The 15,888-nt window shown below is 37.0% G+C and overlaps 1 protein-coding gene across 3 annotated transcripts in view; it reads right to left on the minus strand.

Annotated features, from left to right (window-relative positions):
• The window catches only part of Nt5dc1 (5'-nucleotidase domain containing 1), a 124,478-nt gene that overhangs the window by 24,676 nt on the left and 83,914 nt on the right, over window positions 1-15,888 (minus strand). The gene's annotated exons all lie outside the window — the stretch shown is intronic.

Below are 15,888 nucleotides of genomic sequence, written 5' to 3' on the forward strand. Positions count from 1 at the left end.
CCTGTTTCAAAATAAAAATAAACAGGGCTGGGGATATGACTCACTGATTAAGCACCCCTGGGTTCAATCCCTGGTACCAAAAAAAAAGATGGTTGATAATGTCAGTTGATCATATTGGTTGAATATTAGATGAGAATAAACTGTTGAAACAGTGAATACAATATCATCAACATTTCCAATTGGTATTTGGACACCAATTGATTAATAAATATTCTTTCTCAGAGGCACAGTAGGTTTGTTTTTGTTTTAATTTTTCTGATGGAACACTTACCACACATGAGAGACAATTTATAGCCACTGAGAGGCACTGTGATGTCAAATGGAAAAAAAAAAAAAAAAAAAAAAAAAAAAAAAAAAAAAAAAAACTGGACCAAATAAGCCAGAGAAAGCCAGAAGGCCTAGAGCTGATGGAGACTACTGAAAGATTTGAGTCACTGAACTGGGACCGCTGGCTCTGCCCTGCTGGGTCTCTCATAAGTCTACCGTTTTAGGCTAGGCTCTAAAGTGGACAGATGGAGGCAATATCTCTAGGTGTCGTGGTTAGACCATCCCTAGTACTTGACCCAGTGCCTCAAAAGCTGTGCATACAGCAGATGAGTTCAGATTTGGTTGAGATGCTTCTAGATTCACATGGTATTTTAGAAACACTGTTCTTTGAGCATGATAGTACTAATAAGCAGAGAAAGAGAATCCAAGTTCTTACTTTCTTTAACTGCTAGGAAAAGGACACAGGAAGTGATAAAACAATGGGTGAACGTGCTTGTACTGAATGACATACTGTAATAAGTACACATGGACTACACCTGCAACCTTAACAGTGTGGTACACGTGAAATAATGGAAAAGAAGGTTATATTACAAGAATGTCAGGACAGAAGGGTCTCTAAGTGAAATAAATAAGAAAAAAGAAAAAAGCAGAGATAGTAAATAATTTGTGGCCTGCCTACCCAAGTATATTCCCCCTCTTCTTTGCTAGAGAGTGCTCAGGTTTGTTTGAGGTTTCCTCCTCCTCTCAGGGCTGTGTGTGTGTGCCCAGGGAGGATCTGGGTCTCTATCAGTCTATACTCATAATGGTAACTCCTTTTGCCCACCAGCAAATTGTTTGAGAAGGTAAAGGGGACCCAAGCATGGCTAATAAGAGCAGAACACTTTTGGGTGGCCCCTGGAGTAATATACATTACCAATACACGGGTGAATCTCCCTCTTCTAGGACTGGATTTTTGTTACAATTTTAAGTTCTACTTATCTACCAACAGCTATTTTCAACACAATGTACAAGTCCACCATACCAGGGATGACAGAGTAGAAATATGAATGGCAACCTGGGCTCTGTTGATATTGTGGGTCTCAAATTAAGCCACTGAACCAACTACCACTGGAAGTACCACTCAACCTCTGGGGATGGTTTCTGGCCATGTGAAACCTCTCAATTTAATACACCAACTATTTGTAGCCTAAAACATCTTGATTAAGAAAATAATACATTGAAAGAATATTATAACCAGAACTCCCACCCTCCCCCCAAAAACCCACCTTAACAAACAGGCAAATATAACAATATGAGAATAATATTCAAATATCAGAAGTCTAAGAACAAAACCAGTTTGTGCCCTCCTGTATTCTGTCCTACATTTTTACAGGTACATTTGTGAGAAATTCTCTAGGCTCTCCTAATTTTCCGGAAACCCTGTAATGGCCCTTACAAAAGTTAAAATATATTTTGCTTTCAGCAGAAAAAAAAAAGGCATTAAGAAAAGGCCAACTTAAGAAGAATATGTTAAAATGAAATGGCTGAGAACAGTTTGATGAGTAGGTGATTATCAAAGTAATCAAAGAATTTATTATACCTAAGAGAGTCATATGTGAAATTATTTTACTCAAAAAAACAGATTTGGTAGCAAAAGGAATTTTATATGTTGAATAACAAAAATTTATAGTGGGAGGGCTGTGGCTGTGGCTCAGTAGTAGAGTGCTTGCCTAGCATGTGTGAGGCACTGGGTTTGATCCTCAGCACCACACAAAAATAAATAAACAAAATAAAGCCACTGTGTCCATCTACCAAAAAATAAAAAATAAAAAAATTATAGTGTGTAATGACAAATATATTTATAGACTTTAACACTTGTGTACTCAGAAAACAACTGTTTACTGTTACGTTTTTTCTAAGCTATATGTGCTTAGTGCCATCTAGTGATCAAAATATAAATTACCATTGAAAAGCAAATTGGCTGAGCATGGTGCCACACACCTGTAATCCCAGCTACTGGGGAGGCTAAGGCAGGAATCTCGCTCACAAGTTAGAAGTCAACCTGTGCAACTTAGTGAGACCTGTCTCAAAATGAAAAATAAAAAAGGGCTGGGTATGAAGCTCAGTGGAAGAGTGCCCTTGGGTTCAATCCAGTACCGGGGGGGGGGGAGCAACTGTTAACATTTCTAAATGAATAAAATGAAGCATATACACTTAATTTAAATTTCTTACCTAGATTAATTTTATATCTCTTAATAGACCTAATTTAAAAGATGAAAACATAATAATCTAATTAGAAAATTATACTCTGAAGTAATATTGGAATTGTCTTTATTTTGTTCACAAGACGCTGAAGAGGACAGTACAAATAGATACCAATGGTAGATTAGGAGCTGCTACTACAAAAAAAATCACTGGCTGTCACTGGCAGATATGTTTTTGTCCCTTTGTAACCTCAAACTATTAAGGTTTAAGAGATGTAGTTACACAAGTACACATTCATCTTTTTTAAAAAAATAAATAAAGCTAGTAAATGAAAGGGAAAAAAGTTAAATATACTAACTGAATTATAATTTTTATTAAATATTTTCTCCAAAGACACTGGAAAGTCTTATAGGTAAGGCATACATTTTTCTGCTTGCATGGAACAGGCATTCAATGCATGACTCCCTGAATTAGTCAGGAGCAGACATACGAACACTTATTTATATTCAAAGTAATTATATGATTTGTAATACATACTCCAACAGTGACAAAAATTATACTATTCATATACTATCAAAATCACCAAAAATACCCTTTCATTATTGCACTCCTATCAAAAATGTTTAATTATGATACCAACAGATAAATACTGATTAGACAAGATAGAATTTAGACCTAAGGAGGAAAGAAATGGTGTTGTTTGTTCTTAATTCACAAAGTAGCCTGTGTTTTCACTTAACCTCCAAAAGGCATTCTACTTCATGGCCTTTTTATGTAACTCATTTTCCTGGCCTTTCCACGCCTCTTATATCCTCAGATGCTGGTATTTTTTTTGTGTGTCCCAATGAGATTAAATATAATTGTTTTAAAAGCTGGTTCTAAAGAAAAAAAGGGTTTAGCTCTCTTATGTTAGAAATTTGGTTATTACACTGTCATGGAAATAACATCAAAATGTTGCAGAAGTCTGATGTGTACATAAAATGCCCAGCATCAGTCATACAGGATTTAGGGACCTCTGGTGGTTTAAAAAAAAGAGAACATTAAATTGGATATTAGATATTATAAATACTTCCTTATTTTGATAATACCACATCACCATTTCTGTCCTCACTGAATAAGGAAGCATTTTTCTTGCTAACTGTACCACTGCTTTTCCTGTAATCTGCTTGTTTTCAAAACTGTGGTCCAAAGGAGTAGAGATGCTGGGATGCTAACATCTCCACTGTCAGCATCCAGCTAAGGTCTGCCACTATTTCCACTACAGAATATCATTTAGGAGATTTAAATATTTACAGCATTTCCCAGTTATATAAGAATATGCTAGTAAACAGATAAAGTGTTTAGCTATGAATTATTTAAATATGCTTACTGTAAGGATGATCCAATTTTCTAATAAAAAGTAAAATTTTTTCCTGACTAAGACTGAAATGTTTTTTCAAGAATTAAAGACACAAATTTCTTTTGTTTATGGGGGAAAATAATGAAATTAAAATTTAATATTAAAATATTTCCTGTTTATGTTTCTACATGATTTATATCAATCTAATATTTTATTTGTCAATAAAGAAATCTCGAATATATAAAGTAAAAATTTATATGTCAAATATAATGGTTGAACTGGAGAAATGAAATATATAATTTATTGAAAAACATAATTTATAAAATTTACCTTTTAACAGTATCTGTCTTCTATCTCTGTGATTTAATTCACGTACTTGGATCCTTCCCTAAAGATCCTGATTTAGTTGGTCTTGGTAGGACCACAATATTGTTGCTTTTTAAAAAGCTATCCAAGTATTTCTAATATGACATTGTGATTAAGAATTATTGCTCTAAGCTAGGCGCTAGGGCTATGCCTGTAATCCCACCAGCTTGGAAGGCTGAGGCAGGAGGACTGCAAGTTCAAAGCTAGACTCAGAAAAAGCAAGGCGATGAGCAACTCAGTGAGATCCTATTTCTAAATAAAATACAAAATAGGGTTGGGGATGTGGCTCAGTGGCTGAGTGCCCCTAAGTTAAATCTCTGGTCCCCCCCCCAAAAAAAAAACAAGAAAGAAATTATTGCTCTAAAATATAAGAACTAGAGTTCTTAACTATTATCTATATGTTTTATATGATTGACTGAGAATCATAGGTTCTCAGGGGGCAAGTACTTCTTAATTTTATAGCATATTATCTAATATATAGCCATGTAGACAATAAAGTCAGTCAACAAATATTAACTGCCTCTGATTATATTAAAAGTCATTGTGGTTGGTTGTCTTAAAGTGTTTACTCTTATTTTACACAAACTCAGAATGATATTCCACATTTAGTTACATATTCTAACTTTACAATGATAGAATTCATATTGATGACAGGAAAGAAAGGATGGCATGGAATTCTTTTACAGAAATTCTTTTACACAGTGTGAATTAGTCTAGAGAAGCCAAAGAGACTGCTTTTTCTCCCCAAAGCCACCAAATGGCAGACGTTGGACTGAACAGTCTATACATAATGGTTTTCAGTAATCAATGCTTTAACATTTTTGAATTTTACTTTGTTGTATATGTTTACAGAATATAAATAATGTATAGTTTATGTCAGCATACATCTTTTGAATAGGTTAAAGAAGACCAAATTAACAAATATTTAAGAAAAATTCTACATCACACTTCTGATTTTTCACCTACTTCAAATATGAAATACAGAAAGGATCACAAATTATTAAAAAGCAAAGTAATTATGACAATAAAAAATAAATTTCCTGGGATATTAGCCCTCTCCCCAAATCTCAACCCAAAAGTTTGTTTTTGCTTTTTGTTTTTTGAGAGAGAGAGAGAGAGAGAGAGAGAGAGAGAGAGAATGAATCGAACCTGGGTCCCACCTGTGCCAGATGAGCGCTCTACCGCTGAGCCACAATCCCAGTCCCCCAAAAGCTTTTGATATTTCTTCAAAACATAGATTGGTCTTCAAAACCATGCATTTTCAAGATCAAATTTTATCACAAGGGTGCACTGTTTCCTTAATTAATTTAGTTCAAATAGTCTCAGTGTCTCCAGAAATACCTTAATAAAGCCAACAGGATTCAGAGCTATAACTAAGAAGAAATCCATTTCAGAACACACATACTATTATAATAGCCAAGGATTACTCATCCAATGTCTGGATGTCTCGGAGCATATTTCACATCTGGAGAGCCAGGCTGTTAGGTCCAAGCTGTATCTACCCTAGCTCATTGACTAATTAAGCAGCTATTTGAAATGAGGCATCACTGTATTTCATCACACTTTCCCACTTAATCAGTTGTGAAGTTTTAAATCAGTGAAATTTTAATTCAGATAACTGGTTTGACAAAGTATTAACTTTGTAATATAAAATTTAAAGTTATGGAGTTGATAAAATAAACCAGTATTAGAATAATCAAATAATTCATTTTTGATATAATAAACACAGATATACAGAGTCTATATGTACACTCTGCAACACTACTTGAGGAACAATAGTGCCCTAAAACAGAGCACTTAGTTCACACATGGGCTTCAGTGCCTCAATGAAACCCCAACACTAGTTGCAACATTCTGTCCCTCCATGTGTTCGAACATGTTATTAGGAGCAGAGCAGGTGCAGGCCTTCTAGCTTTCATCAGATTCCTGGGTATAGAGATGTGACCCCATCAGGCAAAGACTTAGATTTTCCTAGACTGTGACAATGCATTAACAAAAGCATTAACACCCCTCTCCTTGTCATTGCCAAGAAAAATTTTACAGAAGTACTTAGAGTAACAAAAAACAAAGGTAGTATAGATTTTTACACAAAGTATAATTCCTAGGCTCTGTATGTATACATCCCAAGTCCAATAAATTTATACTCACTTAGGATGACTAAAGAAAAGCTATTCAAAGTTGATTTAATTTGTATGTTGTGAATTACCCAATATACAACTTAACAACATATAGAAGGCACCATAAGTACTCTTCATGATGAAACTATACTGAAAATAAGATTGAAAGTTCACTGTGTTAGGTTTTCTGCTGTTGCATAATAAACTACCTCAAATATGGTGTCTCAACACAGCAGTGAATTATCATTATCTCTCATGGTTCTGAGGGTTGACTGAGCATAGCTGAGTGGCCCTTACTTGGAGTGGTGCCTGTCAGATGTCACTGGGTCTGGGCACCTGGACTGGGACAGCCTGCTGAGTGGGGACTGGTGAAAGAAACTGGGCTAGGGTGGGCTTCTGCAGAGCATGAGGGTCTCAGAGAAACTAAGCTAAAACGGCAGTGTTTTTTTCCCCAGAGCAATTTTCCAAGACAAGCAAAAGCTGCAAGAATTCTTAAATCTAGTCTTGCAAGTACTAATGTGTCACTTCTGCTGCATCCTCCTGGTTATACAGGCACAGTGCATTTTCAAGGAGAAGAAAACAGAGGGCATGAATTCCAGGAGGCAGGATTCATTAGTGAGCTATCCTTGCAGACCAGCTACCAGGAATACTAATAGGCCTGTGTGATTCCTGCCAGTATATCTCCTATTCATCTGGATCGCTATGGGAATTTTAAACATGGTTTTAATTTAATACCAAATTTTACAAATGGAGAGTTTAGAATAATTTCATTATTGACATACTTTGAGTGCTTATTTTGTCAAATAATTCTAAGATCTTTATAATCATTAATATACTTAATCCTCTTAACTCCATGGATAGACCCTATAATAGTTGCTTTTTGTAATTGAAAAACTGAGAACCAGAGAGCTTAAGGAAATTGCCCAGAGTCTCATAGTTAGAAATGTGGCAGAGCAGAGCGATTGATGTGGCCAGTCTGCTTTCAGAGCTTGTGCAACACTTCCTCTTCAGTAATAAGGTATTTGGGGACTCAAAAGAGTACTTTAGGGCGTGTAAGTCCTTATTTTCTTTTTTTGCATTTGGGTGCACTATCATGTAGTGTCACAGGTTCAGGGCCTTTGGGGTTGACAGGAATTCAAATGAGCAAGAACTTAAATTTGGACAAATCAAATTAAATTTTTACAGAGTTAAAAAAAAAGCATCTATTTTTTTATGGCTTGGGTCTGAAATGTCCTCCAAAAGTTTGTGTCTGAAATGTCCTCCAAAAGTTTTTGTGTTGAGTTTGGTGGCAATGCAGTAGTGTTCAGAGGTGTGACCTTTGGGAGAGGACTGGATTATGAGGGCTCTGACCTCATCCATGAATTAACCCATTAATGGATTAATAACTTAACAGGCTATTGGAAGCTGGCAGGAACTTTAGGAGATAGGGCCTAGTTGTAGGAAGTAGGTCATGGGGTTAGGGTGTGTATGTCCCCAAAGGATAATTTTTGTTCCTTGCCCCTTCATCTCGAGCTTTCTTTCTGCCTCCTGGTTGCCATGATGTGAGCAGCTCTGTTCTACCATATGGCCCCTTTCAACTCCTTCTGTCTTACCACAGGTCCAGAAACAATGGGACCAAGTGACCATGAACTGAAACCATGAGCCAAAATAAAATTCGCCTCCTTTGAAATTGTTTATTTCAGATATTTAGTCTCAACAATGGAAAGTTGCCTAACACACTTTCAGTATGCATTCTAATTACAATCACAGTGTCTGGAACTGGAAGAAACCAACTCTTTTAAACCTGTTACGTTAAGATGATTAAGTAGAGCCCACAGATTTTGCTCAAAATTATCAATAGTAACCCAAGTAGGAATGGAATACAGTGCTCGAGAATCTCAGTTCGCTAAAACTCACCACTTAACATAGCCAAATCTCTGTGTTTTACATCTAACTTAACTGGTGATGATTGTTTCTTAATAACTTGTGTTCAAAAGAAATAGAAGTCAAATTCTTCAAAGTGTATATCTACTTAGTTCTGAAATTTTTAAGAATTATAAAATTAAGTTCTAGTTTTTCTCAAAATTAGAACATTAGCTCTTTGTAGTCACTGATCTACAGTGACCTCTGAAGGTCACCATGCTGTTATTTTGAGTGTGGAGCCCTTCCCAATGCCCTCCATCACACCACCTCTGGACATCAATGAAAGCATTCATCCCAATGCACCATAATCAGCACTTATAATAATCATCATTATGTGTTTTTCTTTCTTCCAAGACTATGAGATCTTTCTAAAAAGAAACCATTTTTACACTCATATTTATATTTCTGATGTCAAGAAAACTGTACAGGATGAATAACTGCAGAAGTACCTGTGTGTGTAGAAAGGGCTATCATGCAAGAATTAGCAGGTGACCATAAAGACAGTTTGGCAAATCACAGCCAATTGGCCATTTTATATCTTAAAATACCAATACAGTACAAACATCTACATATATCTTTGATTTTGTCTTTTGATGCACAAAGCCTATATTTACTACTTGGCTCTTTAAGAAAGTTGATTCCTGATATAGTATTTCATAATTATAGAGCAATAAATAAAAAATTTATAGTTCAGAAAATGCCAAAATAATAATAGATGAAATTGTTAATTCAAGGGACATTACTGAAAACCTAGGTAGTCTCAGAAGAGAGAACGTTACAAAATCATTTGCAATAAACATGCTTTTCTGAAAGACAACATAAATAACTTTATGTACCTTTTCATCACAGTGGATTCCCAGGCATGATATAACTGTCCCCCAATTAGTCTCTGGCTTGGGTCCTCTAGCAGGAGATTCCATAAGTCAGAAGAGGGGTCTTTTCTCTCTGTTATCTTCCTTGGAATTTTTTCAGGCAAATCAAAACCCGCCTTTGCTACTGCCTTTATTATTCTTAGTCTCTGAATAAAATTTGGAGGTTCACTTGGTCTACTTGTTAATAAAGCAATAGCAGGGCCACAGCAGAACACTAAGCTCAGGGCCAGAAAGCTAATGTCTGGTAGTATTTTTCCTTGTTAATGTCAGAGGAAGTAGAAAGATCCAAAAAATGCACAAGATAATATGATGACATGGTCAGGAGCACCTAGAGTTTGTAACTTGAATATGAATAAAGACTCTACTGCCTAAACACGCCTTAAAAATAACCTGTACAAGAAGGTAAATTAAAGATACTTGCTGATAAACCCTGGGACAGGTTTTAGGTGCTAGCTTCAAAGAGATACACCGTAGGTTTCACCTCAGATAGCTTGCAAATGGATTTGCCAGGCATACAACCATTTTGGAGGGTTTGGTTTTCTCCAGAAGTTGGTCCACTGACAGATTATCCTGACTTGAAACCTTCCCCCTCCTCCAGAAGAGAGAAGCTGGAAAAAATTAGAACAGAGGGGTACCTCAGGGCAAAACAGGCTTAAGATGTGCCAATGCTATTCTAAAAAAATAAAAAAAAATTAAAGTTGACTTTTCTAGCTTTGAGGCACAAAGAGATCAGAAACAGGAACAAAGGAATCATAAGGTAGATATTAGGGTTCACTTAGTATAAATGTTTAAAAGAAACCTGCCTCCCACTGAGGACTCAAGTGCCTGATTATTTAACACACAAAAGACCTGGAATAGAACTTCCACTGCATTTCTTCTAACCTGGTTTGTAGTAAATGGCCTAACAGAATGCTGAGACAGCCTTTTAGCTCAATTGTGAAACAGTAGAGTTGTGCTTTAATACATATTGGGTATTTTTCTAAACTAATAAACATAAAAATCATATATTCATTTCGTTGCTTTTCCTTTTTTTTTTTTTTTTTTTGCAGTGATGGGGATTGAACCCAGGGCTTTATATGTGCTATCCAAGCGCTCTATCACTGAGATTCACCCACAGCCACCATATGTATTTTTTAAACATTTAAACATGAAAGCTGTTTTAAATCTTTAAAGAATTAAATAACAACTTTTTTGCCAGATTAACATAAAAAAATCTAAAAATTAAAGTTATAAACTCACTTGTTTTTTAAATATATTCTTGTCTATATCTATCTATCTATCTATATATATATATATTTTAAAGACAGAGTGAGAGAGGGATATATATAGAGAGAGAGAATTTTAATATTTATTTTTTAGTTCTCGGTGGACACAACATCTTTGTTGGTATGTGGTGCTGAGGATCGAACCCGGGCCGCACGCATGCCAGGCGAGCGCGCTACCGCTTGAGCCATATCCCCAGCCCACCTGTCTATATTATTAAAGGTTTTAAAAGAAAGATTTTTCTGCTTTCTCTCTTTTGGAGACATTAAGTCTATCATTTGAAAAAAATTACTTCTACGGCTATAGACTGTATTGATATTAATGGGAAATAGGTAAATATTTTTCCCCACTATTCCTTAAAACATATATCCCAAAATTGGGGGTGGGGAAGATGGGGGTTGGTTCAAAAGGAAAGGAAATTAAATACTAATACCTCCAGACCCCTTTCTCCCTCCTCCACCACTTGTTAAAGTTACCAGCTTCCAGGGAATTGTGCCTCCCTTCAGGGAGTTGTAGGAGTTGTTAATGAATACCCCCAGGGCTCTCCCTTCCTGCCCTAGGATCACTTTCCCTTTTGGTCACTAGTCAGGTAGGCAAGATAAATGGGGAAAAGAGTGAATGAGAACAAAGGACATCTAACACGTATAAAAGGGGCAGGTCCTCATCAGGCTCTGTGGCATTAAGAGGACCCCCACTTCCTCAGACACCCAGCTACGAGGCCCCGTCTCTTCGGAGAAGTCAATCTCTGTGTAAGGATGGTCTTAGGACTTAGTCCAAGCCACTCCATTTTAAAACTCCATCTTGAAATAAACATGCAGTCTCACCAGGCAAGATATGGAGCCCTCCAATATGTCAATCAGGTATAGCCTGATAAAAGCAAGTTACTTTCCACAACCCTGGTAAGAGTCAGGGTGAAGTCACATGTCATTTGTCTAACCCTGATAAGAGTCAGAAGTATGACATCAGGGTAGAAATCACCAGACCATATGTCATTTCTAAGAATGAAAGATGTCACCGAGAAACCTGAATAGCTGATAGGGACCCAAAGGGTGAGCAGAAGCTCCCCAAATTTAATAGAAATGACGGAGCAAATGAACAGACATTCAGCCAGCCGACACTGATGCCTTCATGCCAGAGAGCCTGATGAGGACCTGGACTAATATCCCAACTCTTCTCATTGTTTGCCTGATCCTCTGCATCTTCCTCATACTCTGAAACTCTACAGCTACATCTTGACCCTGAAGAGAAATGCAACTTCTTCCTACGACTCTTTCTTCAACTGGCTGTCAGCTTCATCCTGAAAGCTGTCAGCTCCATCTGAAGCCTGCCTCTGTCTCTGACCTGATCACTGTGGTCTGAGTGAGTATGCATCTGCTGGACTTAGAGCCTAAGGCTTGAGACTTTAGATCTGGTACTTGAGCTTAGCATGCAGAGGGAATATCTGTTATGATTAAGAGTGTTTGCAGTGTTTAGAATTAATCTAGAATTGTTTGCTGTTGATTGTCTATTGAAGTGCCTAGCATTAAGGACTGTCATTTTCTTGATTAAGAACCTATATCGTGAAATTGTATTGAGTGATTTGAGTGAACAAAGCATTGAAAGGGCAGAAGCACGTGGACATTCTTTATTTCTCCCCCTCCACTACACAAGTTGCACCTTTGCCCATTGAGACAATCTGTTCTATCCTTTAATTAAAACTTGCTTTCTACGTTTGCCTCCATGTTTCTTGGGTGTTCAATCTTCACATCAGGGAAATGGGACTCAGCTCTGACTCTCATCACCAGTATCAAGATGACTCATGGTTCCCACTACAAGGTCTCAATCCAGAGAAGAGGAAAAACAAATCACTGAAATACAGTTGGAAGTGTTCTGGGTTAGGCAGACACATAGTGTGCCATGACTGCTGGGGAAGAAAATGACCACTAGTTCTCCGGCATGTAAGGTGAAGATTCAAGATGAAGTGAGATTTAGACAGAGCCTTGGTGGGCAAGAGATGTTCCACTGGCTGTGCAGGGGAGAATGGGCCACTGAGCAGAGGGAAGGTAAGGAGTGAATGGTAGGGAGTGTCTGCTGAGGGTCCACATAGCACTGAGTGGAGAGCAAAGGTCTCCTCACTGCCTGGATGAGTGGATGTATTAATCCTTACTTCAATGCCTTTACTCAAGATGCTTGCTGCTCGGCCCATGCCACCACCAACTTGAAGCCAAAATGATTTATTCTCTTGTGTTCTCAATTCAACCCTTTTTTAAAGGGTCAGCTCCCATTTTTTTTTCAAGTTTTCTCTTTCTCTTTTCACTAACTATGCCCATTACTTCTGTTCTATTTCACACATTCCAGATTTTATTCATTTATTTTTTCTTTACAGATCATTAATTACATGAAAGATTTTTATCTCCCATTTAAGCTCCATGAAAACAATTTTCGCTGTGCCATTATAATGATTATATTCTGGGCATATAGAACATATTCAGTTAAAATAATGTATGCTCTTAAAATTGTAGTGATACTATTATGTTTTAAAAAAACATTTTTTCTTCTTATTAAAAGACAAAATTTCATTTTACTCAATCTAAGTGAGGCTACTTAGCCTACATTTTAATTCAGTGGCATTTCATAGCTAAAAATCTTGGGAATGATATTGCCATTTTTAATATTAATGAATATTTAGTGCATACCTCAGTTTCTAAGAATAAAACATAACAAATCTGCTGTAGGCAGGAAGCAGTTGTTATTTATTAGGGCTTTCTGAGAACTAATTTAAAATTTTCTATTAAAAATTATATTCTTTATTTTGACTTAGGAAAAAGTTTAAGAAAGCACATGATATAAATGGATCAAATGATTTCTTTTTTTGAGAGGAAAAGAGCTGTCAACATCAATCCAGAGAACTCTGTAACTTGTAATTGCTCAATAACCAAGAAGGAAACATTCAAAATTCAGCTTACATGAAGCAAATATTTCACTCACAATTATTTGGCAAATGTTAGCAATAAACACTAAATGAGCTATTTGTACTCAGTGAAGAAAAATGTGAATGAAAAGGAAATTGCACTAGACCTCAAGGATGACCATTAACATTTCATCTGAAAACTATAACAAAGAAAATGTTTTTCCTTCCAGATAAGAATTCCATTTAAAACTTCAAAAGGAGTTTAATCTAAATGTCTCCTGCTAGCAAATTAAATCATTAGAGAGAAGGGGAGGCGGGATGGGAGAAAGAAATTCATGATTTGCAGACGATTTCATAAAAAATGGCTGTTGCTGCTGCTGTAGGGAGAGAGGCTACTCCATTCCAACTGAAAAAAGCTTCAAAGGACAGCACAGCTCTAAGTCAACACAAATGCAAGTACATCATAGGATGTGGTCCCCAATGTTCCTGTGTGGCACTGGTCCAAATCAGACAGTCCTGATTCAGTCCCAGTTGTGCAATCTCCTTGGGCACTGAACTTAGTTACCCAGAGACTTTGTTGGTTTATCTCTAAAGCAATAATTGTAGGACCCACCCCATCAAGTAATTGTGTGACTTAAATAATGTATGTGAAACACCTAGCACAGTGCTTAGAACATACTAAACACTCTGTGTTAGAGCAATTTTCACTTCACCAAGTTCCTCTGGCTTAAGTACAGGGCAGTTCATTACCTACAAGATGCTACGGGCCACACTGTACCATGGAACTGCTCTGCATGGGCTTAACATTTAAGATTTTGACCATCAAAATGTTACTTACCTTCAAGGTATATTTTATAAAATTATTTGCTATGAAATAACCGCCCCCCCCTTGAAAAAAAAAAGTGAACTACTAAGGGGGAGACAAAGATGTTACTTTGTCACTTCCATGGGACAATAGTGGCCTGAAAGGCCTACTGCTACATTATAGCATTACTTTCACAGAGCACCGAGCACAGAATCTTGGGGTGGTTGTTATAACTTGGGAACCATAAACCCACTCAGCTCACTGTACAGATATGAAAACGAAGCCTGAAGAGGCTGACATGCCTACATTGCACAGCTGAGGAAACACTGATGGAATGAAAGTCCTAGTCTGTTTTTTTCATTCTATATCTTTACTATCTATACCTATTAACCTCATTGGTTTAACCCCTTATTGATTTAAGGTATTTTGCAGCCTTTTTGTTAAGACATATGAATGTGTTTAGCAAAATAAATTAATAAGTCCTTTTAAGTATCCTTGCAATACAAAATCAGAACAAAGAAATATTACAAATAGCTGCCTTATTCCTAAACAATAATGTATGCGCTTAAGTTTATTCCTAAACAAATAAGCAAAATCAATCTCTGGACAATTTTTTGCCTTTAATTTATTCCACATATTCAAGAAATTCCCTTTGGAAAGATTAGGTCAAGCAAGAGCCAATGTTCTATAAATCTGTGTGGAGACTGTGGGGTTTCAGAAGGAGGACCTCCTGGCTTAGTAAGTTTCAACCTGCCAGATAACAAGGAAATTATTTTTTCATAGTAAAGTGCAATTTTAAAATTATCTTGTAATTACTCAAGTAATACATGCAAAATTATCCTTTTCCAAATTTCAAAACATTAAAACAGATCATAAATCTTCTTTGAATACTATCCCTAAATTCTGGAACCCTCCTTGTCTAGCTATGGCTTGAATAGATGTGTCCCTTAAAGGCTCACATGTTAAGGGCTTGTTCATCAGCCTGTGGTGCTATTGGGAGGTGGTAGAGCCTTTAATAGGTTAGGCTTAGTGGAATGAAGTTAGGTCATGGCTCTTGAAGGGGATATTGGGACCCCTGCCCCTTCCTCCCTCATTTTACTTTGGGGCCACCATAAAGTGAACAGGTTTCTTCTTCAATGTTGTGCTGTGCCTCACGATAGGCCCCAAACCAACGGTGCCATGCGACTGTGAACTGAAACCTCTGAAACTGACCCCAAGTAAATCTTTCCTCCTTTATCACTGGTAGTCTGTCGCAGTGACAAAAGGATAACTAACATAGGAAGTTGGTTCTAAGAAGTAGGGTTGTTGCTGTGACTGCATCTAATGAAGTGGTTCATAAGACTTTGGAACTGATTTGTAGAAGGAGTTTGAAAAAGTTTGGAGAAGCTGTATAGAGAAAGCCTAGAATGCTATAAGCAGAGCTTAATACAGCAATGTGGACAGTAAAGGCTGTACTGACAAGGTTTCAGATGAAATGAGGCTTCTATTGGAAACTGGTCTACAGGCCACTCTTGTTACATTCTGTCCACATTCTGTCCATGCCCTGAGACTGTGGGAGGCTGAGTTAAAAGGTGACAGGCTAATTTATCTGGTGGAGGAAATTTCAAGGCATCACAGCATTCAGGAAGTACCATGGGTATTACTGGATGCTTTAGGCCAGATTTATGGTAAGAATCGGGAGCAAAAAATAGAGTTGAAGATCTAAAAAATTTGCAGTTTGGTCATAAAAAAAGTGTGTGTAAAGTTCAACCAAGAGAGGTACAGCTGCTAAATAGGTTAGTGCCCTTATAAAGAAGCCAGGCTGGGGATGTAGGTCAGTGGTAGAACAGTTGTCTTGCATGTACAAAGCTGCTGGTTTGATTCCCTGCACCAGGACACAGGAA

This window comes from Urocitellus parryii, chromosome 8 (genome assembly GCF_045843805.1).
Source record: "Urocitellus parryii isolate mUroPar1 chromosome 8, mUroPar1.hap1, whole genome shotgun sequence".
Taxonomy (NCBI): domain Eukaryota; kingdom Metazoa; phylum Chordata; class Mammalia; order Rodentia; family Sciuridae; genus Urocitellus; species Urocitellus parryii.